This window comes from Macaca fascicularis, chromosome 7, assembly GCF_037993035.2.
Source record: "Macaca fascicularis isolate 582-1 chromosome 7, T2T-MFA8v1.1".
NCBI classification, from domain to species: Eukaryota; Metazoa; Chordata; class Mammalia; order Primates; family Cercopithecidae; genus Macaca; species Macaca fascicularis.
The window spans coordinates 75,596,768-75,624,195 of record NC_088381.1 but is presented as its reverse complement, the minus strand read 5'-3'; the positions used below and the strand labels follow the sequence as shown (position 1 = coordinate 75,624,195).

The window sequence follows — 27,428 nt, the reverse complement described above, 5'->3', positions numbered from 1 at the left end:
TCAGCTTTAGAGGAAAATCACTGGTTAATTAAAATGTCATTTAGGGTTGTATTTGTTTTCTATGAAGGGATAATAACGGGATATTTTATTTTCATTTATTACTAAAACAACATCTTTCATTATTAGAAATATACTTCCATTTCAAGATATATTTCAAAGCAAATTATATTCTTCAACTAGCCACTTTCATAGGTGTTTTGAATGCAATATTTTATTATAAAGCCTTGGCTGACCTCCAGTGTTAATTAGCACAAAGATAGGTTTATTCTCAAAAGACATGACATTCTTTTCAGCCTTCAAAGTGTTTTCATCAAAAAATTACTATGTATCATACAAATAATATGCTCACTGTAAACATTTAAACGATTCAAAGATAAAGTAGAAAGTCAAAGTCTCCACCTATCTGCCCTCTAAGATGTTACTACTTATGCTTAACATATTTTATTTTTAAAAAGGAGGGGAGGCCTACCAGCCGGCAGCTCCGGAGCGGCCCGCGCCATGTCCGCGCACAATCGGGGCACCGAACTCGACCTTAGCTGGATCTCCAAAATACAAGTGAATCACCCGGCAGTTCTGAGGCGTGCGGAACAAATCCAGGCTCGCAGAACGGTGAAAAAGGAGTGGCAGGCTGCTTGGCTGCTGAAAGCTGTTACCGTTATAGATCTTACTACACTTTCAGGCGATGATACATCTTCCAACATTCAAAGGCTCTGTTATAAAGCCAAATACCCAATCCGGGAAGATCTCTTAAAAGCTTTAAATATGTATGATAAAGGCATTACCACAGCTGCCGTCTGTGTTTATCCCGCCCGGGTGTGTGATGCTGTAAAAGCACTCAAGGCTGCAGGCTGTAATATCCCTGTGGCATCAGTGGCCACTGGATTTCCAGCTGGACAGACTCATTTGAAGACACGATTAGAAGAGATCAGATTGGCTGTGGAAGATGGAGCTACAGAAATCGACGTGGTAATTAACAGAAGCCTGGTGCTGACAGGCCAGTGGGAAGCCCTGTATGATGAGATTCGTCAGTTTCGCAAGGCCTGTGGGGAGGCTCATCTGAAAACTATATTAGCAACAGGAGAGCTTGGATCTCTTACTAATGTCTATAAAGCCAGTATGATAGCAATGATGGCAGGATCAGATTTTATTAAGACCTCTACTGGAAAAGAAACAGTAAATGCCACCTTCCCAGTAGCTATAGTAATGCTACGGGCCATTAGAGATTTCTTCTGGAAAACTGGAAACAAGATAGGCTTTAAACCAGCAGGAGGCATCCGCAGTGCAAAGGATTCCCTTGCTTGGCTCTCTCTTGTAAAGGAGGAGCTTGGAGATGAGTGGCTGAAGCCAGAACTCTTTCGTATAGGTGCCAGTACTCTGCTCTCGGACATCGAGAGGCAGATTTACCATCATGTGACTGGAAGATACGCAGCTTATCATGATCTTCCAATGTCTTAAATTAGTCACCACTTCCAGAAAAGTTCTTTAGGACAACGCTTAAAAATTATTTTTCTACACAATTGCTAAAATTATTTAATTAAAACATTGGGTAATAGGTAACTGGCATTCCTCTCCTTAAAATTTCTACCAAGCTTAAAGAATGGAATGGAAAAACCAAACTCATCCACATGTGGTACTCGTTTCAGGCACATCTGAAATGATCTTAATTACTAGAAGATCTGCACTATTAACTTTGTGAAGGGTTTCTCCTAAAAACCCTTAAGTAAAATGTTAATGGTAGCTTTGACAACATCAAATTCTAAGGTGGAAAAAAACAGTATTAAACTGCCCAAGCAGTGTGCCCTAGCAAAGGAAAATGCAACATTCCGCAAGTGCTGCTGTAACGACTTCAGGAGTCACTGATTCAGCACTAATTTCCTGCCGTGAAAACTCATCTTTCATTTTCGCAATGGGTATGTGCTTTTATTAATTGTCGTGCTGATGAAATTTCTGGCATTGTTATATACAACTATGAATATCATTAAAGTTTTTTAAATAATAAAAAAAAAAAAAAAAAAAAAAAAAAAAAAAGGAGGGGAAACCACATCATAACTACTTTAAAAGGCCTTTACAACGGCCGGGCGCGGTGGCTCAAGCCTGTAATCCCAGCACTTTGGGAGGCCGAGACGGGTGGATCACGAGGTCAGGAGATCGAGACCATCCTGGCTAACACGGTGAAACCCCATCTCTACTAAAAAATACAAAAAACTAGCCGGGTGAGGTGGCGGGCGCCTGTAGTCCCAGCTACTCGGGAGGCTGAGGCAGGAGAATGGCGTGAACCCGGGAGGCGGAGCTTGCAGTGAGCCGAGATCTGGCCACTGCACTCCAGCCTGGGTGACAGAGCAAGACTCCGTCTCAAAAAAAAAAAAAAAAAAAAGGCCTTTACAACTTCTTTGTAATTACACACACACAGAGACACACACACACACAGAGTGGGGAAGGAGAGGGCGGGGTCGGGGGAAAGAGGGAAGGACAGACAGACACATACACTAACCACTGATAATTTACTTATTATAATAAGTCAATGTAAGACTTATTATTAAACATACCAAAAAAGTGAGAAAACAGAGATGGGTGGGAGATGGGCCTGCAATTTCAACATCCGAGGTCAAAACAACTTATTAGGAGATAATTTAGAATGTCTTCTTGTCAACCCTATTTGGGGAAAATATTGCTTTGATAAAAGGTTACAGACTAACATCAAAAAGGAGCCGCCTTTTGAAGGTCAATCAATCCTTTGGTTTTAGGAAAAACTAAAATCTTACAAAACACTGACAGTAAAACATACAGAGAACTCAAACTGATCTAACTGCACTTATCCTCTCCTTGCCAATTATTCTTTATCACTAATTTTCCCAAACTACCATTCTATTAGTTTCACATTGCTGTTACAACAAATTATCACAAACTCAGTGGCTTAAGACAACACAAATTTATTATCATATTATCATTTCTGGAAGTCAGAAGTCCGAAATGACTTTCATTTGTTTAAAATTCAAGGCGCTGGCAGGGCTGTGTTCCTTCTAGAGTCTGTGTGGAGAAAGTGTTCTTTTGCCATTTCCAGCTTCTAGAGCTGCATTCCGTGGCTCATGGCCTCCTTCTTCCATGTTCTAAGCCAGCAGTGTAGCATCCTCAAATCTCTGACTCTGACCACTGACTCTCCTGATACTCCCTCTCACTCATGAGAACCCCTGTAACTACACTGGGACACTCAGATATTTCCGAATAACCTCCCATCTTGAGATCCTTAACTTAATCAAGTATGAAAAGTTCCTTTTGCCATGTAAGGTAAATAGTCACAGGTTCTAGGGACTAAGAAGTGAATAAATTTGGGGGAGCCATCCTTCTGCATAACACAACTACTTGTTTACAACAGTTCCCTGATTAAAAACCTTTAATGACCAAAACCAGACAAAGACATCACAGGAAAACTATAGAACACATCTCTATGTATAGACACAAAAGTCCTCAAAATACTTTCAAAACGAATCCAACAACATATAAAAAAGATTGTGCAGCAGGATCAAATGATACTTATCTCACGAATGCCAGGTTGGCTTAACATTCAACCAAGGTAGCCTGGCAACACAGCAAGAACTTATCTCTAAAAATAAAGATAGGCCAGGCATGAAGGCTCATACTGTAATCCCGGCACTGTGGGAGGCCGAGCTGGAAGGATAACTTGAACCCAGCCTGGGCAGCATAGTCAGATCTCGTCTCTACAAAAAATAAATAAAAAATAGCTGGGCATGGGTGCACATGCCTGTGGTTCCAGCTACTCAGAAGGCTGAGGTGGGAAGATCACTTGAGCCTAGGAGATCGCAGCTACAGGGAGTCATGGAATACCCTGTCTCAATAAATACATAAATAAATAGCCAGGCATGGTGGCTCACACCTGTAGTCCTGGCTGCTCAGGAGGCTGAGGTGGGATGATCCCTTAAGCCCAGGAGTTTCACGATGCCGTGACCTATGATCATGTCACTGCACTCCAGCCTGGGTGACACAGCAAGGTCCCATCTCTTTAAATAAATAAAAACTATTTAATTCAGTCAATGTTAATATATCACATTAATGAAAGGAAAAAACCCACATGGCCATCTCAACACAGAAAGATCACCTGACAAAATCCAACATGTTTTCATCATAAAAATAGTCAAACTAGGAATAGAAGGGAACGTCCTCATCTAACAAAAGGTACCTGTGAAAAACCCACACCTAACAACATCATACTTAATGGTGAAACTTGGATGCTTTCTCTTTAAAATCAGTAACAAGACAAGGATGTCTGCGCTCACCACTTCTATTCAATGTTGTACCGGAGATGATTCCCAAGGCAATTTTAGGCAAGAAAAAGAAATAAAAGATCCAGATTGAAAAGGAAGAAAACAATCTCCAATTACTTGATCCTGTACACAGAAAATCCTAAGGCATTCACTTAAGTAAACAAACAAGCCAGATTATAGTTTATAACTGACCTCTGAAACAAGGCTATAGTTTGAGATCAGTATGCAAAAATCAATGGTATTTCTGTATCAATGAACAATCAAAAACTGAACAATTAAGATAACAAAATTAACAATCACATCAAAATGAATAAAATCATAAGCAACAAATTTCAAGAAAGTACCAAGTTTATACAATGAAAACTATAAAACACTGTTGAAATAAATCAAAGACAACCTAAATTAAAGGAATCGAATTCAGAGTCCAGAAAAAATTCCTCACATTTATGACCAGTTTCAACAAGGATGCCCAAGACAATTCAATCGGGGAAAGAATAGTCTTTTCAACAAACGGTGCTGGAACAACTGGCGATCCACATGTAAAAGAAAAAAGTTGGACTCTTCCCTTACAAAATACACAAACATGAACTCTCACATTACATACCTAAATGTAAGAGCTAAACCTATAAAATTCCTAGATGAAAACATAGGAGTAAATCTCTGCGACTTTGGGTTATGCAAAGAATTGTTCTTAGATATGATGCCAAAAAAAACAAGCAACAACAGAACATTATCAAAATTGAAAATTTTGCTTGAAAGGATACCAGCAAGAAAGTGAAATGACAACCCAGAGAATGAGAGATAATTTTTGCAAATCATGTATCTGATAAGGGACCTGTAGTCAGAATACACAAAGAACCCTTACAATTCAATAAGACAACCAAATTTAAAAATGGGCAAAGGATCTGTACAGACACTTCATACAGAAAAACGGCCAATAAGCACATAAAAAGATGCTAAAAATCATTCACCATTGGGAAATGCAATCAAAACCACAATGAGGTATCACCTCACGCCCATTAGGGTGCCTATACATCAGAAAGTCAGATAACTTGTGTTGGCAAGCACATGGAAACACTGAAGTCCTTATACACTGCTGGTAGGAATGTAAAATGGTGCAGCCACTGTGGAAAACAGTTTTGCAATTTCTCAAAATGTTAAATACAGTTATCACACACCCAAGCAATTCCACTCTTAGGTATATGCCCAAGAGAAGTAAAAACATATGTCTTCACCAGAACTTGCTGTTTAGAGCAGCATTATGCATAATAGACCAAAAGTGGAAACAACTCAATTGCCCATTAAACGGTGAATGGATAAGTAAAATGTGATATGTCCAGTCACTGGATTGTCATTCATTAATAAAAAGAACAAGGTACTGATCCATGCTTTAACATGGGTGAATCTTGAAAACATTAAGCTAAATTAAAGAAGCCAGTCACAAAAGGCCATGTACTGCATGATTTTATATATACACGAACTTTATATATATATATGAACTTTCCGGAATAGGTATGTCAATAAAGACAAGAAGTATATAAGTGGTTGTCACAGGCTGAGAGGATCAGGGAATGGCGAGTGACTGCTAATGGGTATGGCACTTTATTTGGGGGTGATGAAAATGTTCTGGTCAGACAATGGTGATTGCAAAACTGTATACACACAAAAAACCAAAGAATCACACGCTTCTAAAGGGAAAATTTAGCTCGGCATGGTGGCATGCACCTGTACTCCCATTTACTCGGGAGGCTGAAGCAGGACTGCTTGAGCCCAGGACTTCAAGGCTGCAGCGAGCTATGATCACTGCAGCGAGCTATGATCGCTCCACTGCACTCCAATGAGGATGACAGCGCAAGACCCGTTCTCTCAAAAAAAATAAAAATAAATAACCCAAGGTACTCAGTTCATATGCAAACCCGCTGGTAAACACAAACTATCTCCAAGTAGTCTAGAAAGAAAAAGAGCACATAAGACAACTTCTAAAAAGGCACATATATTTCTTGACATGTTACATTCAACATAAAAATCAGCTATGCAGAAGTTACATGAACATTTTATGTCAGAAAGGTAAATGACTATTATTAATACAGCAGTATATTTATGTATTTATGTATAAATGCATAAAAGGAAAAGCATCCTCAAAATAAACACCATCAATGGCTCCTCGGTGGTCACAAAACAAAATCCTCACACTTTTGTCTTCCTTCACAATTGAGCTTCATCCATCTTTTCAGGCTTATCTCCCATTATTACCTGACACAAACTTGGGTGGGCCAGTTTCCACTGACCATCCCCCCACTATTCATCCAACACTATGTTCACTGCCTCCCATTCCTGACCATTTGCCTTTTGTCTTCAACTAATTCTGGGGACATTTTGTCCAACTAAATGATCCATATTCTTCAAGGCCGGAATCAAGTCCTATTACAAAGATATTCTCTCACCCTCTCCAGAGCATAGCAACCCAGCAACTACTGGCCTCTCATAGCCCTAACCATCCATAACCCGAAGCTGGCTTCTCATCAAACAGGCACTTTTCACCACCCAAATTCAACTAATTCACTCTTACCATAATAAAGAATAGTCGCCTACAGCCTACCTTTTCCAGCCTTGATTCAATCATTCATCAATTTTATCTTTAAAGTCCCTCACTTTAGGGAGATGATATATCAGCTTTCACCCAGAGTCTAAAGAAAACAGCACTCTTGCCAATGACATAGTTCTACCTACTTGCAACATAAGGTAAATCACAATGGCAGTAGGAGGATCTCCACACTACTTTTACAGGAATGCACTGCAGGTAAAAAATAAGAAGCTACAGTACTGTTTTGCAGGACAATTTGTTTCATATGTGCATACTATCACCCTCACTAAATTAACTCTCAAGTCTTACAGGTATTATTTGTTTTCAGTTCCATGCACAGATTAGCCATTTAGTATTTACTAAATCAAACTCAATTTCTGAAGTGTCTTACATCAATGTATTCATGCATATATGGTTAAAATTTTCCTTGAGAATCTATCACGTGAGAGTGTGGCTTATTATAACAAGTAAACAGAACAGATAAATACAAAATGAAAAGAAATCTCATGATTTGCTCACATATAAGGGAGATTGTTGTGGATTAAGTTTCATGACCCAAGACACTGAAAGAGAAATGGAATAAATGAGAATAAAATGAAAAGTTGTCATCAAAAATACATGAGCCACCTAAAGTCCTAGGTGTCAAGCATAGCTCTATGAGTACAATCCCGTCCCCGAGCTCACCATATGCCCAGCTGTATGCCATACACTAAGAGATTCAGGAAGGAAGTGGGGTCAGGGATTGGTCCCAAACTCAATCTTTTCAAGTGGGGAAGAAAGATCTTCCAATTGAAAAATAAGGACAAAAGGTTTCACTGTCACAGAAGTTTCAACAACCAAAAGGATATTTAAAAGTTATCAAAGCAAAACCATTGTATGTTCATGTATGTTTTTACCTAGTCCCTCAAACTCACAAAACGCTGTTTACTCAGGGACTTCTTCCAGTCTTACTAGGGAGCCTGGAAAGTGAGGGGAGGATTGTAAGGGCCACTAGAAACCTCTTCCTCAATTCCCCTTCTCTAAGAAGGGAGGCTACAGCTTGCCTCTCTAACCACTAAAAGGCATGACCCTCCTCAGAGTTAATACCTGGATTCCCTGATTGTTGTTATTTTCACTAAATGAATTCTCATAAAAATCTCATTAAGATTTAGAGAAGGCTTCCAGGGTTGACTTCCTGAACATTAAGAATAGCATGTTCTTAAAAGTTGAACTTGGAGATTGGGCCAGGACTTCATCTAGGCTATAAATGCTCACAATGGTAGGTCCTTTACCAAACATCCTGAATTAGAGTATAAAGTGATCTCATCCTCTTAAGAGTCAGAGAAACAGAACCAGGTGACTGTTTCTATAATCACTTGGTTCTGTTTCTATAATTTGATCTGAGGAAGTTTCTTACTCACAATAGGTAAATGAAGACACATACTAACCAGCAATAAAAACGACAGTATAAAGTATCATTCATACATGCAAAAAACAGACAAAATCCCAAACTCCGTGTTCTAACAAATCACAAAAGCCTCACTAACAATAAACTGATATGACCAAATGTTTGGACTGAAAAGCAATGCCTTGGTAGCCTAGCTATGCCTAACTCAAATAACAGAACCCTCTCGATATTAAAATCCTCACAGATCTGCCACAGATCAAGCTGTGCATGTCTCAGATCAAGACTTTGCCAAAAAGCAGTTAACACACACTTAAGAGGGAAAAAATCTACATCAGCCTCCTAAATGCAATCATCTCCACACCAGTTGCAGGTCCCAAGCTTCAATGTGTTCTGCTGGACAACGCAGTAGAAAGCTGACAAGCAGGTGGCTTTCCCACACTGACTGAACCACCTCCGGGCCCATGCCCATTCATTCTCTGGTCCACCCCATGCGCTATAGCAGACCTCCTGCTCAGGGTACTCTTTCCTTCCTTACTGCCTTCACTTAATGACTTTGTACTTTTTGCTGCAAAAATTATCTGCAGAAATCCACACTGAAAAGCAAGCTTGAGAAAGGCAGCAATAACCAACCAACATTTTTACAAGAAGAACAGTCAATTTCAAACCCATCAGATTCAAATAGCAAGCATGGATGAAAATGAAAGATTGAAAGGTTTGAGTACCTTCTCGATGTATTAAATATCCATTTAATTTACAATTAAGCTCACTGTGCTCACTGGCCTTTTAATCAGCTTTCCAGGTCCTGCTCAGACTTGCGTAGGACATGGAAATGAAAGAACCCATAAATTTATGGACCAATCTACCTTAACTAACTTGTCAAGTGTTCCTGCATCAAGCAGAAGAAATATCAGTGAAACTGATACAGGAATTAACACCTTGTTAATCCATAAAAATTAAAGGAGCGGTATCCAATCTTCTGCTTCCCTGGGCCACATTGGAAGAACTGTCTTGCACCACACATAAAATACACTAACACTAATAATAGCCGCTAAGCTTTAAAAAAAAAAAAAGTGCAAAAACAGATAATCTCACAATTTTTTGTTTGTTTGGAAATGGAGTCTCACTCTGTCACCCAGGCTGGAGTGCAGTGGCATGATCCTGGCTCACTGCAACCTCTGCCTCCTGGGTTCAAGCGATTCTCCTGCCTCAGCCTCCCGAGTAGCTGGGATTATAGGCGCATGCCACCACGCCCAGCTAATTTTTATATTTTTAGTAGAGATGTTGGCCAGGCTGGTCTCGAACTCCTGCCTCAGGTGATCCACCCGCCTCGGCCTCCTAAAGTGCTAGGAGTACAAGCATGAGCCACCATGCCCGGCCAATCTTTTAAGAAAGTAGCTGGGCGCCTGTAGTCCCAGCTACTCGGGAGGCTGAGGCAGGAGAATGGCGTGAACCCCGGAGGCGGAGCTTGCAGTGAGCCAAGATCGCGCCACTGCACTACGGCCTAGGCGACAAAGCAAGACTCCGCCTCAAAAAAAAAAAAAAAAAAAAGAAAGTTTGTGAATTTGTGTTGGGCCACATTCAAAGCCTTCACAGGCTGCATGCACCCTGCAGGACGCAGTTGGACAAGCTTGGATTAGAGAAATCTACAAAGACAAACTAGTGACCTTAGCAGCCCTCTGATCTTTCGTGATTTGCAAGAAACTTAGGATGACTATGTGGAAAGACGACAAACATCAATTTAACTGAAAGGTTCCCACCACATTGGAATGAGGAAGCTGAGCGAACTCAGAGGACTATAAGAAAGGGCTGATGTCATCTGAACTGTTTGAAATTATAAACTCCTCTAAATATATTTCAAAGCCAGAACTCATAAGAGTTGTTCTGACACACAGATTAAAAGAGGGATGACAAAGTGTCTGTCCCCCACACTGGTGAAAGGGACAGGACATTGTTATGCTGGCAACACAAGCTGCTGAAAAGAATGTATCTGTCAAAAGGAATCAAAGTAATGACCCCAGAAGGCTCCAGAAACAGACTGGTAAATTCAGGTTGCTTTTAGACTTCCACAATGCTGGCACACAAGGAGAAAGAAAAAACTAACATTCACAGAGCATTATATTTTATATTACATTTAATCTCCATTAAAAAGATACTATTTCCCCTACTTCACCACTGAAAAAACTGATCTTTCAAAGGTTAAATTATTTAACACCAAGGTCAAAGGGTAAGTTGGAGAGACCAGATTCAAACCCAGTCTGATGTTAAAACATGTGTTTTTCCCCCACATCATAAGAGGATCTCCTGCTAATGACCTCAAATCTAAAAACTGACTTGCCCTACATCTAGAGCCCCCATCCTACAAACTCTCCCTGAAGTTGTTAATTCAGCTGTCATTGTGCACCTACAATGTGCCAGACACCATACTCCTCAAGATTCTGTAGGGACAGAAGGAACAGACAAAAATCTCTACCTCCACAGATATTATTCTAGGGGTACACAGGTAAATAAAACATTAAAATAAATAGCTTTCACACAGTAACAAATTCTATAGAGAAAAATAAAACACAAGGAATAGCAAACAAAGGAGATGCCATTTTAAACATGGTGCTGAGGGAAGGCCTCGCTGAGAAAGATATCATTTACCCCAAAAATAAAAAAGCAAGTAAGAGAAAAAACAGGTAAAAATGTTTTACCTTTTAAAACACCTTTTCCTTTAAAAGTAAAAGGTGACACTTAAACTGGCCACAACATTGAGAACTCAGGGTTCTGATGCAAAACCTCGCTGCATATAATGCATATAATGCATTATTTTATACATTTAAACAAACTCTACTTAAGAACTGTGTTCTAAAGGAAGGAGTATATTACAGGAAGGCAGTTTTCGGTCAGAACAAACACGCTTAAAAACTAAACCTATTGAAAGACCAAGACCCACTGAAAGTCTTTGCTTTGTCAGATTTTTTACCAAAAGGAAAATTAAAGAAACACACCATGCCCATCCAATGATTTCACCAAGGAATTTTAAGAGAGAAAATCCTACTTCTTCCTCACCCAGTAGTCAGTGAAATGACTGAGGAAATTCACAAGTTCACTGGGGCTGTTTTCATGTAACACAGGGACAACACATGACAGAGACAGTGGAACCCTACAGGTTGCCTAGTATTTGAAAGACTGTGAAGAGGAGGAAATGTCAAAATTCAAAGTCTTAAATGATGTGCTTTTAAGTATGTTCATCAATTTCACTACTCAGGAGTAAAGCCAGCTATAGTTGTAAGGAATCAGAAATATGAGGGGTGTGAAATAAGCAGAAGCACACTAGTTAAGGATTTGTATTCTTCCCACATTTTCCACTTTATTTTATAATGCTGAGAAAAAAACACATTTAATAGTTTTCTGCTGTATAAAAAAGACACATTCACTTTATGTCAAAATAAGTCACTCGATTTTAATACAACTATCTCAATTTATAAATTAACATTCTCCCCCACTGCCCACACATAGTAAGTCTTTTACAGTGTTGATTAGAGAAGCAAAAGTTGCTGCTACAATTCTCTTCCTGCATTTTAATATAAACAATCATCAGTATTTTCTTCATAGAGTGCAGTGTAGACACCATCATCAGAATGTACCAGCGCTGAGTGTGCAAAGTTTACAAAGATTAGCAATATCAAAAGTTTGGAGATTTTTGAAATTCATGCTGCCTGCAAAGAACTATGTAAAAACTCAATCACTATAGAGGACCACACAGTAACTCAGGCATGAAGTTACATGGTTGTGTGACTGGTTTGGGAGAAGGAACAGAAAGCACTTCCGCCATCCTATATGCCTGAGCAAAATTAATGCAAAACCTCAGAAGCTACAAAAAAGTTTATATACCTAAATCAAAATTGGTGTCCACAGCAGTGCTCAGCAAAGTGCCTGTGGAGCGCAAATTGGTAAATATTTTACGCTGTGCAGGTCATATGGTCTCTGTTAAACAATATGTAAATGAATGGGTGTGGCTGTGTTCCAATAAAGATTTATTTATAAAAAGAGGCAGCATGTTAAATCCAGTCAGCAAGCCATAATGTACCAACCCCTGGTCTAACACTAACCAAATACCTCTTAATAAGCCAAGAAACAGTGTGTCCTCTTGGGCCAGAAGCGGTGGCTCACGCCTATAATCCCAGCATTTTGGGAGGCTGAGGCGGGCAGATCACCTGAGGTCAGGAGTTTGAGACCATCCTGGCCAACATGGTGAAACCCTGTTTCTACTAAAAATACAAACATTAGCCAGGCGTGGTAGCAGGCGCCTGTAATCCCAGCTAACGGGGAGGCTGAAGCACGAGAATCACTTGAACCCAGGAGGCAGAGGTTGCAGTGAGATGAGATCGCGCCATTGCACTCCAGCCTGGGCAACGAGAGAAACTGCGTCTCAGAAAAAAAAAAAAAGGAAATAAAAGTATACAAAGTGAAAATGAAGAAATTAAACTGCCCTTATTTGGCAATGACATTACTGTCTAGGCACAAAATTCCAAAAATCTACAAAAAAGCTTCTAGTACTAAAAATGAGTTTAGCAAGGTTGTAGAATCCAAGGTCAGCATGTAACATAAAATCATCTTCCTATATCCTAGCAATGACCAACTGGAAATTGAAAAGTATCATTCACAACAGCATCACAACCCATGAAATAAATATATAAGATTACAAAAAACATGCAAGATCCAATTGCTAAAAACTACAAAACACGGATGAAAAATCTAAGAAGGTCTAAATAAATAGATATACCATGCTCATGGCTCGTTATTAAAATGTCAATTGCCTCCTGATTTCCAGCTTCAATGCAATGGCAATCAAAAACCCCAGCAGGCTGAGCATGGTGGCTCACACCTGTAAGCCCTACACTTTGGGAGTTCACGGTGAGAGGATCACTTCATCCCAGGAGTTTGAGACCAGCCTGGACAACATAGAGAGATCCTCTCTCCACAAAAACAAAAAAATTAGCCAGGCATGGTGGTGCATGCATGTGAGCCCAGTTACTTGGGAGGCTGAGGTGGGATAATCACTTGGGTCAAGGCTGCAGTGAGCAGTGATCCTGCCACTGCGTTTCAGCCTGGGCAACTGAGTGGGACCCTATCTTTCTTCTTTTTTGAGACGAGGTCTTGCTCTGTTGACCAGGCTGAAGTGAAGTGGTGCAATCTTAGCTCACTGCAACCTCCATCGACCGGGTTCAAGCAATTCTCCTGCCTCAGCCTCCCAAGTAGCTGAGATTACAGGTGCCCGCCACCATGCCCAGTTAATATTTCTATTTTTAGTAGAGACGGGGTTTCGCCATGTTGGCCAGGCTGGTCTTGAACTTCTGAACTCAGGTGATCCGCCCGCCTCAGCCTCCCAAAATGCTGGGATTACAGGCATGAGCCACCGTGCCAGGCCATGAAACAAACTTTCTTCCACCCACAGCTTTCTCTTCTCTCCCCATTTACAGCAGTAAGACAGCCTAACCTGGGAAAGACAGAGAGAGAGAGGGAAGCTACTTCCAAATGGACGCCTGTCCCCATCAGTAATAACCAAGTCTATTCAAGTGCCAGATGTTAACTTTAAAAGAAGGGAACATCAAAAGTCCAAGTTTCAGACAGGTGCGGTGGCTCACGCCTGTAATCCCAGCACTTTTGGAGGCCGAGGCGGGGGGATCACAAGGTCAGGAGTTCAAGACCATCCTGGCCAATATGATGAAACCTCATCTCTACTAAAAATACAAAAGTTAGCAAGACATGGTGGTGCGTGCCTGTAGTCCCAGCTACTCGGCAGAGGCAGAAGATTCATTCGCTTGAACCCAGCAGGCGGAAGTTGCAGTGAGCCAAGATCGCACCACTGCAATCCAGCCTGGGTGACAGAGTGAGATTCCTTCTCAAAAAAAAAAAAAAAGTCCAAGTCTCTTTGCCTAGCTTAGTCAGGAATGTTTTTACCCTCACTCTGTAAGGGTCACCAAATATAATTTTTAAAGGTTTACCCTCAATCTATAAGTTTGATCAAACATAATGTTTAAAGTTTTACTATAATCTCTTCATAAGAAAACTATTGGAAAGATGGAATAAAATATACAGAAAATGTCCTTAACAGGTAAATATTTATTTATCTTTTTTTATTATTATACTTTAAGTTCTGGCGTACATGTGCAGAACGTGCAGGTTTGTTGCATAGGTACACACGTGCCACAGTGGTTTGCTGCACCCATCAACTTGTCATCTATATTAGGTATTTCTCCTAATGCTATCCCTCCCCTAGCCCCCAACCCCCAACAGGCCCCAGTGTGTGATGTTCCCCTCTGTGTGTCCATGTGTTCTCATTGTTCAACTCCCACTACAGGTAAATATTTCTAGAATGTATCTACTCCATCAGGTACTGTAAGTATTCTAAACTGTGCTGGTATAGCCGCTTTAAATCACTGCTTTCTTCTGTAAATGGTGGCACCTTTAAAGTGTTATCTTGAAGGGGAAGTGAGTGATTTGCTTATGTCTCTGTACTGAACCAACACTGTTAACACCCAGTCCAGCTCTACCTTAAACAAGTCTGAGAAATACAGACATAATCCACACGTGTTACTTGTCAAGACTAAGGTAAAATAAAGTTGGAACTAACTCATATCCTCTTATGACTGATGACTGAAAACAATCCATCTCTCACCATTTCCTAAATACCATAGTCACAAAGAGCTCTACCCCACCAAGCACTCTGCGAGTCCCACTCTCAAAGTAAGACTCACAGGTGACTGAGAAGATAAATTCGCTATTGTTTCCATTATCCTTCAGTTTACATGACCTAAGAAATGCTTTACTATAAGACTAACAAGTCTCAGGGCCCCTTCTTTACGAAAGAAATAGCTAAGCCTCTATACTCAGAAGCATCAGACTTTTAAGAATGCTTAAGTCATGTAAAAACGTATCAAAATTATTATCATTACAGCTACCAGGAAATAGCTACCTACTTCATGTTAAATACTGCAGTTAAGTACCTCACAGTTTCATTCATCCCTAAAAACACTGCAAAGCATGTTACCAACCGTTATGGAGTAGGAAACTGAAGCTCTGAGAGGCTATGCAACTAGTCAATGGAAATGTGGGGATCTGAACTCTACCTAGCTCCAAAGGGTGTACGTTTTACTAAAATGTCTAATTTTTTTCCAATTTCACAATGGAGGGAGAGTTGTCACTACAATTTTAATAATTTCACCAGCTGGGGTGGGATGGCTTAGGCCTGTAATTCCAACACTGTGGGAGGCTGAGGTGGGAGGACAGGTTGGGTTCCCGGCAGACAACTGGGAAACAGTGAGATTCCGACTCTAAAAAAATAATAGTTTCACCAAAAGGGGGGGCGGATTTCTAAATCGGAATCTCTTGTTGAAATCCTTAGAGCACCAGTTAAGCCCCACTTCTTTAAATAAATAATAACCGACAGATTTTTTTTTTTTAAGTTAGAAATCCTTTTAAAGTAAATTTCATCACAGATCTGCAAGTGAATTGTCATTTTGGACAAGTCCCCAGAGTTAGTGGCTCTCTCCTGTGTACGATAGCTACCACTAGGCAGTAAAAATAATTTACCCAATTCAAACACATACCGTGCCTGCACTGTTAAGACTACTGGCAAAGAGGGTACAAAGCTAAGTAAGGTCTATCACAGCCCTCAAGGAGTTAAGGACTAGAGGAGGAGTCCATTTATAGTACAGTATGTGTGCAGTTACTATTTAGTCAAGGCAAACGAAGTGTGAGAAATCCTAAAACAATAGTACCTACAAGATAACATGCCATCTCCGCCCAGAGAAGGAAAGCAACTGGTGCACTCGTTAAGTTATGTTGTAAACAGTACTGGCTTACATTGTGTCCCTCCCTGACAATCCCTTCCAACCTGTCAACCAACCTCCTTCCCCACAATCACACACACACACAACCACACAACCAGGAAGGGAAGCCATCAAGCGAGTATTGTGAATCCTAAACTGGCTCTACAGTTTTAAAGTACAACGCCTGTGCCTGAAGAAAATTTGTCTTTAGCTTCATCAGGTGAAGAAAATTGGTTTTATAACACAAGGCCCACCAAACCAGAAAAGCCCAGGAACGCTTCTCCACATGACTCACTTAGCATGAGAAATCACTCACAACAAACTGACATACACAGTTATTTCTCAAATTTTTCTTTTTCATTTAGCAGACGGTAAAGGAACACAACTGAGGTTAACAGTAAATGACACTCTGGCTATTTTGTTCATTTGTCAATATGAATGACAGACATTTAAGCTAGTTCCATCTGGAGAACTGAAACAGAATCATGTTCATATAATAAGCCACACAAATTATTCAGTGGAATACGTGCACCCAAAACTGGACCAGACTTGTACTTAATGCAGCCTGCAAATCCCCAAGAGTCCACGACGGAATACAAGAACAGTAACACTGGTTTCTTAACTGATCTTAGCTCCTTCACAAACTTGCCAATAATGACCTTTCAAGAACTGCACCGTTTGTCCTCATCTGGGCAATCCAATGGTTTAGAAAAACTGAATAAACTGCTTCTTCGAAAAATAAAACAATGCGGGGGGTGGGAGGCAAGTAGTAACAAAAAAAAAAAAAAGGCACACTGATTTTTACTCTACTGAAGCAATCAACTCTCCAAATACCTTCATTACTGAGTGTCAGCAAAGAATGAACACCAAAATACCGCTCAATCCAACTTCCATCGTGAATTCCTGAGTTCACAGTAGGAGCATTAAATGTGACGGTATCACTCTGCTATAAGAACTACTTCCAAAACAAACCTATCTACCTCCTTTCTTGATTTTAAAAAAGAGAGAAAGAGGAGAGAAAGAAAGTTTGTTTGAGGGTTTTTGCTTTTTTCAATTTCACATACCGGTTTGCCTTTACAAAAAAAAATAAGATTAGTCTCAAAGTATAGCTGCAAGTTGGACCGACTGCACAGGTCTCCTGGGTCATTCGACTCGGAGCGGCGGAGTTTCAGCCGGGCCGCGTCCCGGAGAAGCAGCGGAGACCCCAGCAGGCGGGCGCCGTCGGACACATTTACCGTCCGCGTCGGCCCCGGGGAGCCGCTCCTCCGCGCCCGCAGCACTTGTTCAGGGCGCGGACTCCACAGGGCGGCCGCCGGCCCCAGGGGAGGAGTGAGCCCGCCCCAGCAGCGCCAACCAGGAGACCCGGGGAAGTGTTCCGGGCCATCCGTGGCGGGCGCGCCCCCACCCGGAAAGCGGCGACGGCCCCAAGTTGGGCTGCGGAGTGTGAGGCGCGCTGAGCCCCAAGCAGACAATGCGGGAGAAGAGTGATGCGCAGAGAGGAGGGGTCCGCAAAGCTGAGGTCCCCGCGCCGCCCGGCTCCCCGTCCGTCCCGCCTGCCCCGGAAGCCCCGCGCAGCCGCCGACCCTCCTCCGGGGCCCGCCCCACCTAGCGGCCGCAGGGGACGGGCCGCGCTCCGCACCCCCACCCCGCCTCAAATTACAAAACTTGCCCCAACTCCGCCAACTAAGTTGCGCTCTCACAGTGACGCTCCCGGGGCTCCTCCGCGGGCCGAGACAGCTCCTCACCTTCGCCGCGCAGAAAAACAATAAGCGGCCGCTCTCCCCGCAGCGGCGGCGGTGGCTAAACAGGCGGCGACCGAGGCGAGCAACTGGCACGGCAGTCTCCGCCGAACCCAAGCGCTTCACCGCTGCTGCTCCGGCTCCGCGCCAGCCCTGCACACAGCCCCGCCTGCGCACCAGCTACAAGCTGCCCGGGGGTGGGCGGGGCACGCAGGAGGGCGGTAACGCCTGCGAGTCCTCCCGTGAGTACACGCGGAGCAAGGGCTGCGAGCTAGGATTGCACGGCAGAGCTGCCCATCCCGCTCCACGAGACCAATAGTAAGGCACCTGGGCGGGGCACTCAGGTTGCTGAGGGAGGCTGAGGTTGACCGCAGCTGCTGCTTCGTGGCAAAGTGATCAAATTAGAGTGGCTGGCAGAGGCTGCTCTGGGAAATGCCCACCCACGGTCTCCTCTCCGCCCTGTCTCCAGAAACTGCCCTTTCTCTGTGTGCCGGTGGTTACCTGAGCTGCAGCACTTAACCACATAGAGGAGAAATGATTTACTCCTCTATTCCCGCACTTCAACTCAGGAAGTGAGGTTTAGTCTTCTGTGTGCACAGCCTAGGACAGTCTAAGGTATTAGGTATTAAACAAGTGTTGGATGGATGCACGGCGCTATAGCGGAATCACAATTGTGACAGTGCATTCCGTGAACTTTTGGCTACTCGATCACCACAAAGTCATTCCGTGTTCGAGCTGCAAATGACCTCAGAAATCATCTCGTTGCTTTGAGAAACAAAATGTGGTCCGTGTACCAACGGTGGCCGAGGAGAATATATTAGTTGATACACAAAGATACTTCTTTTTTCAAATAGTTAAGTGTTTTAGTGCGCATTAGGAGGGAAATGCCTATCACGTCAAACCATTGTTTCATTAATGGTATTTCTTAGGTCAAATAAAAAGTGTCAAAAAATAAGTATATTTCAAGAAAAATGTTAAGTAAAAATTGAGACGCTTTATATACAGTTCGAGAACGTGCAAAAAATAGGATTTAGTCATTAACCTTATGAGAGTAGGAGTTACTTATGTCCTTTTTCTCTCCCCCATCACTTAGCATTTAGCCTTACTTTACAAGGGGCTTGTATTTATTTTAAACTGATAAAGGGCTTTGAGTGCTTATTAAATGGAAAGCATTGTGTATTTATTTAATGATTTATTTAGAGACCGAGTCTTATTCTGTTGCTCAGGCTGAAATACAGTGGCACAATTTGGCTCACTGCAACCTCCTCCTCCCTGGTTCGAGCGATTCCCCTGCCTCAGCCTCCCAAGTGACTGGGATTACAGGTGTCTGCCACCATGCCCAGCTAGTTTTTGTATTTTTAGTAGAGACAGGGTTTCATGATGTTGGCCAGCTGGTCTTGAACTCCTGAGCTCAGGTGATCCACCCGCCTCAGTCTCCCAAAGTACTGGAATTACAGGCAATAACCATCACGCCTGCCTTGGTTTTTATCCCAAAGGCTCAGGTTCATGCAATACAAATCCTTACATGTGAGAAAACTCAGCTGCAGACAGCACTGTACTACACCCAGCATGCTGCCAGGCAGTTTGAAGGTGGGAATCTGGGCACCCCATCATCCTTCAACTTGACACTTTGACAGGCCTTTAGGGGAAGTCCTTTGGGCCCCATCTCAACCTCTCATTCCAGAAGAGGCTGAGGATCTGACCAGCCGCCTGCAGTATTTCCCACAGCATGTGGGAGAGTTGGAGAGGGAGCAGAAGAAGGCAAATAGGGTGAGTCAACCGTCTAACCATACCCTGGCAGCCCGGCTTTCCAGATGGAGGAGTGAGCCTAAAGGTCCCTTCTGCAGGAAGGCATGTCCCACCCAGAAGGCAGCATGGGCCATTTCTCACTGCTTTTGTGTGTGGTCATTAGAGGCAGCCTAGGGCTGTGTTGGCTGCTGTGGGTGAGTTGGGGAGCACTGAGGGGAGGAAGTACTGGACATGGAGCTTGGAGGCCAAATGCCTGCCCTGCCCTTACCTGACTGTGGCATTGACCAAGTCCTAGGTGGGGGTTAGGATACTTGTACCAAGAAGATACAGAAGAGTATCTTTAGTATGTTACCATTTGTGTAGAGAGTGGGAACACATGTGTGTGTGTATGTGTGTGTGTTAGTGTGTGTATGTGTACTATGAAACTATACATAAAACATGTCTGCAAGGATTCGTAAAAAACTCAGGAGAGAGGAACAGGGTGGCAGGGAGATATTTCCCTTCTGTATTTTCTGAGTTTTGGACTATGCAAATGTACTCTTCAAAAAGTGAACACAAGATTATTCCCCTTTCTATCTGTGCCCCCACCCCCCAGCTGTTAAAGGTGGAAAGCATCCAGGTTCTTGGCATCTTAAACAAAGAATTGGACAAAACGCACAAAGCAAGGAAAGAATGAAGGGATTTATTGAAAATGAAAGCACACTCCACAGTGTGGGAGCGCGCCCGAGCACAGGGGCTTAAGGACCCTGTTACAAAATTTTGGAGGGTTTAATGACCCCCCTAGAGGATTCCATTGGTTACTTCAGGTACGCCCTATGTAACTGGAGAGGATGAAGTAAAGTTACAAAGTCATTTACGCATATGCCCTATGGAGAGGATATTTCCTGTTATAGCTGAAGTGTGAACTGGCCTTATGTGCCCTGCCTCCAGACCCTATTTTCCTGCCTCACAGTGAAAACAGGGGCATGGACAATCAGATATACCTGGATGTTTAGATCCCAGCTCTGTCTGAGTGACCTTGGGCAAGCACTTAACCTCTAATACCCCATGTTTTTCATCTACACAATAGAGGTGATAAAAGTAACTGTCTCCTATGGTGGTTGTGAGGATTAAATGGGGTTGTTAGCATGATGCCTGGTGAAGCACTCAATAAAGGTTCAAACAGGGGTAGTCATAATGGTAAGAACGATAGCAATATTCTCTGATCTCTCTGGGCCTCTGCTAGCCAGCTATAAATTCGATCTCTCTCTGTGTCCCTTCCACCCTTACTGAGTTCTTTGAGAAACAAATGAGACCACGGGCTTGGAAATGCCTTGAAAATATGTCAGGCATGATTGAGAGTGATGAAGTGTTGCTTTGGAATAGTCACTGTAGCTGTCTTCCTGGTCGGCCAGCTGCTCCTCTGCCTGCTGTATCCTGACTTCACCTTTCTGTATTTGCAGGACAACAACCAGTTAAGCAGAGACAGAGATGCCCTCAGGCTGCAGTTAGACAAGAACACCTAGGATGGGGGAAGGTGGAATGGGAGGTCTGGGGCCCTTAGCATGGGTAGCGTGGGCGAGGTGGGAGGGGTGCAGGTGAGTATGGTGAGGTGGTTGTACAGGTTTGCATGCGTGCACCGCTAGCTCTAGTGCCATCTGTGCCCCAACTCATGCTATAGATTTGGGCAACTCATGTCTTCTCTCTGGCCTGTCACCTGTGACATTTGATTCCTGGGGACCCTTACAGTACCACAGTTCTGTGGTTGTGGGGCAAGGGTAGAGGGTTGATCACCAAAGCAATCCTTTCTATTTTTCGTTAATTCCTTTCTCTGCTGCCATTGGCCATAGCAACAGCAATAAGGAGCTGAAGCAGGAGAACTCAGCTTAGGCAGAGCAGCTTATAGTCATACTGATACACAAGGCAGCGATGCAGCATGACTTCGAGGAGCTGAAAAACAAACTGGAGATCGCCGACCTCACACTTCAGCAGGTAGATGGAAGGAAGATGATCCTAGGTGGCCAGGAGTAGGTGAGGACCAGTGACAGCCCTTCCTAACTTCTGTGTCCTTTCTCACAGGTGATGGAGTGGGTGCAGTATCTGCAAATGGAGACAGACCAGTATGCCGAGTATCTCCATGGAGAGCACGCCATATGGTGGCAGAGGATGCAGATGTCAGAGCAGGTGAGGACCACTGACAGCCCTTTCTAACTGCTGTGCTCATTCTTGCAGGTGATGGAGTCACTTAAACAACTCCAGCTAGAGAGAGATGAATATGCTCAACATATAAAAGGAGAGAGGGCCCGGTGGCAGGAAAGGATGTGGAAAATGTCAGAGGAGGTGAGACCTGACCCTTCAGCCCCCCACCTTAAATAGGTCACTGGATCTTTCTGGGCATCTGTAAAATGGGAATAGTACAACCAGAGGTAATCATGGGTCTGGGCTTTGTGGAGGTAGGAGCACAGAGGGAGATAGTAGCCTGTCCAGCCACCAGTCCATCTCTCCAGGGCCCTTTCCCCTGTGCTTCGGGCAGGTTCGCACATTGAAGGAGGAGAAGTAGCGTGAGTGCATCAAGTACAGAAGCTGGAGACAAGCTTGGCTGAACTGAAGAACCAGATGGGTGAGCTGGGGTTGGCGTGACCTGGAAGCAGGACCGGCATCAGAGGGCTGTAGGGGTGGCTTAGAATGCCCCAGGGAGGTGGGTGCATGGAAGGGCTTTGAGGCAGAGGGAAAGAGGTCAGTGCCAGGAGACAGCAAGTCTTGTAATCTCCATGAGCCTCCGTGTCCCCATCAGCAAAGAAGGAGGAGTGCCAGTTGTCAGCCACCCACAGAGCTCTCTGTCTGAAAGTGGCTTGGAAGATTGACTACCATCCGGGTGCGAGGAATCATTAGCAGGGAGGCCAAGTGTGGGAAGCCTGAGAGGAGTTGTGGACCAAGAGGAGGGTGTTTTGTTTTGTTTTGTTCTTTTTTGAGAATCCAGAGGCACTTATTGTCTGCTTCCTTTTTCAGCCGAATCCTCATGCCTGGAGTCCCCAGCAGGGCCCTGAGAGCTGGAGCAGCAGCTACAAGCCGAGGCTGAGCACCTGCAGAAGGAGCTGGAGAGTCCGACAGGACAACTCCAAGCTCAGGTGGAAGACAATCAGGGCTTGCGTCAGCTGAATTGGGAGCAGGAGAGGCTGCAGGAGCAGGAGAAGCTGCTGGAATGGAAGGCCAAGCTCTGGGAGGAGCAGGCGGAGGTGCACAGGCAAACCTTCCAGAATGACCGCACCACCATCAGGCGCAGGCAATCCTTCCCGAATGACCGCACCACTATCAGCTGCACGCTCTCCCAGAACCACAAGCTGAAGGAGCAGCTGACTGAGAATGAAGGAGATGGTAACCCCTTCCCCATCAAAGAAGGGCTGGGAGGCAGGCACCAGCCTCTGGGGAACGGAGGTGTGAGGCCAGAGACAGCTCCAGCCTAGGGGACAGGTGACCGCAGCACCCTCCAGGGCAGTGCTGTAACTGTTTCTTGCTTCCTGCCCTCTGAATTTTAGAGGTGGGTAGCCCGGGGCTCCTGCCAGGTCTGAACCTTATTATCCCAGCTAGAGGCATGGAGTTCCCCAATCACAGGGAAAGAGACAATGGTATAAGAGGCTCCTTAGATTGAAACTGAATTCCAGCCTCAGCTCCACTGCTCACCATTGAACTACCTTGCATCTCCAAGTCTCGGTTTCTTTAACTTCAAAACGAAGTTAGCATTTTCCTTGCAGAGGTGCTGAGGATTAAATGAGATAATACGTGGAAACATTAGGCATGTAGTGCACTTAGCAGATGGTGTTTGGCTCCCTCTGCTTTTCCACCAGTCTGTGGCCTACAGTTTAAATGGTAGGAAAAAGGGTGTGAGATTTGAGGCTGGGGAAGGAGGCAAGACAATGGATGCAGTCACTTAGGCCTGGAGCAAGGGGCCAGGAGCCTGGGCAGGCAACAGCCCCACAGTGCCCTCGCTACCCTACTTATGGGCCCAGAATCTAGAAGCCAGCCACCAGCTTCAGGTGGAGTTGAAGAGCCAAGAGGCTCAGACTCTGCAGAGGCTCAGACCAGTACCTGGGTCACCTGCAGCAGTATGTGGCCGCCTATCAGCAGCTGACCTCTGAGAAGAAGGTGCTGCACAGACGGTTACTGCTGCAGACCCAGCTCATGGATCGGCTGCAGCAACAGGAAGCTCAGGGCAAAACAGTGGCCAAGATGGTCTGCCAAGAGTTTCAGGAGACCCAGATGAGGTAGTTACTGAGGGCTGGGCCCTGAGGGGGACAACCTGGCAATCTCCGTGCCTTCTCACCCTCTTTCCTGGCCCCTTAGGAGCACCTGGAAGCTGCCAGCCAGCAGAACCAGCAGCTACAGGCCCAGTTGAGCCTCATGGCTCTCCCTGGGGAAGATACAGGAGACCACTCAGAGGAAGAGGAGAGAGCCCCAGGAGGAATTGGGGACTGCTGGCAGTGTAGGAGTGAGGAGTTGGAAGAGACCTTTAGAACAGCTGGTCATTATGCTTACCAGGTGTCTGCACTAAGTTCGACATTGATATGGTGACCTCCCAGGAGCAGGGGGGCCGCCAGGTTGCCTGAGGATGGGTAGACTGGTCCAGATCAGAAAGGGAGCAGGTCAGAACTCCCGCACTGATGGCTAGTGGGACTGTGCCTGGGCAACACACTGAGACCTTGGCTCTTAAAAAAAAAAAAAAAGAATGAAAATAAAGAACAGCTGCTCATTCCCCTCTGGGAAGGGGCTGGCCCACAGTTACCCAGTGAGGGTGGGGACAAGGGTGGGCCACAGTACCTCCCTTTTTGGGTTGTCTGAGGACCCCTCTGAACACCCCCACCCCCTACAGGAGATGGACTGGGCAGGGAGGAGGAGGAGAGGGATGAAGAGGAGGAGGGGGGAAGGAAAAGGGGAGGAGGAAGGGGGGAGAAGGAGGGGAGGAAGAGGAGGGGGAAGGAAGAGGAGGAGCAGCCGCCTGGGCCCATGCTGAGCATTCTGGAGGACCTGGAGAGCTGGGCAGCCATGATGAGCCTGACTCCAGCTGCCCCACCTTTGCCGCCTTCCACTGTGGTCCCTCCCAGACCCCCTTATGCTCTTAGTTTCCTGCCTTCTGGTTTCTCTGGAACCTCATGCCTTCCCTGGGAGCCAATAGTCAGACATCATTTTACCTGTGACCCACAGGTGCGCCCTCTGAGGCCCCAAAGGAAGGGCTCCTCTCCTGCTCCCTGCCCCGTTTGTCCTGTGTATCCACCTACAAGAATGTGCACATCTTGCCTGCGGGTGGCGTTTTTAAACTCGGCTTTAGCCAGTGCCAAGGAAGACCAGCAGACACAGTCACATGGGCAGCTGAAGGAGTAAAGGGTACACTGCCAGTGTGTGGCTCACCCGGTGTCCTCGGCTCAGAAGGAACCAGAGGTGGCAGCCCCAACTCCAAGAACTGGGGGGCGATTCTGCGTGTGGGGAGAACACCGGGCTTTCACCATGTTGGCCAGACTGGTCTTGAACTCCTGACCTCAAGTGATTCACTCTCCTCAGCCTCCCAAAGTGCTGGGGTTACAGGCCTGAGCCACCACGCATATTCCAATGAAGACCTTTTTAAAATTTGCAGTTCAGATTGTGGAAAATTTGAGCTACAAATTAACAAGAGTTGATGCTTCACATGAATGTTGTCAGATTCATCTTTTAATAAACAATGTTTACATTTTTATTTAATGTCATTCATCTTCCTATAGGGTATGGTCAGTGGATTTGCAGGTGGAGAAGATGAAATTTATAATGTTTATGACCAAGCCTGGAGAGGTGGTAAAGATATGGCCCAGAGTATTTATAGGTCCAGTAAAAATCTAGACAAGGACATGTTTGGTGATGACCTAGAAGCCAGAATAAAGACCAACAGGTATCAAGCCGTACAACTCCGTTTCAGTGTTTACACCAGTGAAAACAAAGTAGTTCATAGTCTTTTCTCTTGTTTCCTAGATTTGTTCTCGACAAGTTTTCTGGTTCAGACCACAGGCAGAGAGGCCGAGAGGATGAGAAGGACCAGTTCAGTTTGAGGAAGATCCTTTTGGTTTGGACAAGTTTTGGAAGAAGCCAGACAGCTTGGTGGCTCTCAAAGACCCTCAGCAGCAGCCCCAAAGAACATGAGCATGAAGGCAAGAAGAGGAGGAAGGAGTAGACACACATCTCTTCAAAGCAAATGAACTGTGATTATCCATAACCCTGATGACGCAAGTGCTATGGGGCAACACTTTGTGAGTGGTCGGGATACAAACCAGATCTGGATGCTACTTTCTATTATTGGAGAAGGTGGGAGTGGGGAGAGGGTGGGGATAGAAAATTCTACTTTGAATTATTTGGTTTTTTAAAAGAGTGGCTTTTATTTGTGCTCCTCCCACCTTTCAGCATTCATAGAACATGCTGGCCCACATCCACAATCAAGACCACTGCCTTTTGTGTGACACGTAGTTCGCGTTAATATTTTGTGTAAGAACAGCTGCTTATGAGTCAAGTCGCCCCAACCGCAGTGAGGTGGAGAATGTTCACATGTTGGAACTGTCCTGCCAAATAAATGTGGCCCCTGTTGCGCTGTGTTTTAATTTGGAGTGGGGAAAAGAAGCTCTTGCTTTGTTTCAAATAAAAACCTTTAGACAAAATTCTCGGTTATGTTTCCTTTATGTAATAGGCTGGCACAGTCTCAGAAATCTTCCTCTTCATCAGATGTTTGCAAAACTTTAGGCCTTTGAGCTTGAACCTGGAGGTGAAAAAAATAAGCACTGTAAGGAAGGAAAGGCAATGTCTGCAAAAATATTCCATCTGAAAATCACCTTTTTATGAGGGAGTCAGTAAAAAGAACTCAGGCAGTTTTTATGTTCACCTTGTTATTTTATTTGTTTTCTCCTCAAATTCCCTTTACCATCTTTGTTGTTCTTATGACTCCCTCACCCTCCATTAAAAATTGCAAATTGGGTGAGTCACAGTGGCTGAGTCCTATAACCCCAGCACTTTGGGAGGATGAGGCAAGAGGACAGCTTGAGGCCAGGGGTTCAAGACTAACCTGCAGCATAGAAAGGCCCAGTCATGACGAAAACAAATAAACGAAAAAATAAAGTAGTAAATCAATCTGGCCCAAGATCACATAATCAGTGGGAAAGACGAGATTTCAGACCCAGCTCACCTGACTGGAAAAGTACGCTGCTAGGTCCCCTGTGTTCTATATATCTTGCTAACCGTTACGGGTCTTCTTTTTATTTTATTTATTTATTTATTTATTTTTTGAGACAGAGCCTCACTCTGTCGCCCAGGCTCGAGTGCAGTGGCGCAATCTTGGCTCACTGCAAGCTCCGCCTCCCAGGTTCACACCATTCTCCTGCCTCAGCCTCCCGAGTAGCTGGAACTATAGGCGCCCGCCACCACGCCCAGCTAATTTTTTTTATTCTTTAGTAGAGATGGGGTTTCAATGTGTCAGCCAGGATGGTCTCGATCTCCTGACCTCATGATCTGCCTGCCTCAGCCTCCCAAAGTGCTGGGATTACAGGCGTGAGCCACCGCACCCGGCCTAAGGGTCTTCTTGTACTTCTCCTTTAAAAGTGGGAACTCTTCCACCCCACCATTCTAACAAGCATGAAGGCAGCTTCAGTTACAAATCTCTCAAAGTCCCATCATTCCACATTTATGATCTATTTAATTGATACATAATCAGAAAGTAGCTACATATATATCATAGATGTATCTGGTATACAGATTGACCTTTATTCCATCTAGAGTATGATTTTCCTGTTGTAGTGCATTCTGAAATTCTTCTGAAGAAAACTGAACCAACCCAAACCTCTGTGAAAGCCAGTCTCCTCGTCCTAGAAATTCAAAATATGGGAAAAT

The 27,428-nt window shown here is 44.2% G+C and overlaps 3 pseudogenes across 1 annotated transcript; 2 read left to right on the top strand and 1 right to left on the bottom strand.

The window, feature by feature from the left end:
• LOC135971709 (chondroitin sulfate proteoglycan 4-like) overlaps positions 1 to 500 on the bottom strand; it is a 28,526-nt pseudogene extending 28,026 nt beyond the window's left edge.
• Positions 463 to 2,028, top strand: LOC135971912 (deoxyribose-phosphate aldolase pseudogene; annotated as a pseudogene). The gene has a single exon (XR_012415461.1). The product of XR_012415461.1 is annotated as a deoxyribose-phosphate aldolase pseudogene (transcript).
• Positions 2,029 to 17,758: 15,730 nt separating this feature from the next.
• LOC102130011 (SNW domain-containing protein 1-like) lies at positions 17,759 to 25,871 on the top strand (annotated as a pseudogene).
• The last annotated feature ends 1,557 nt before the right edge of the window (positions 25,872 to 27,428 follow it).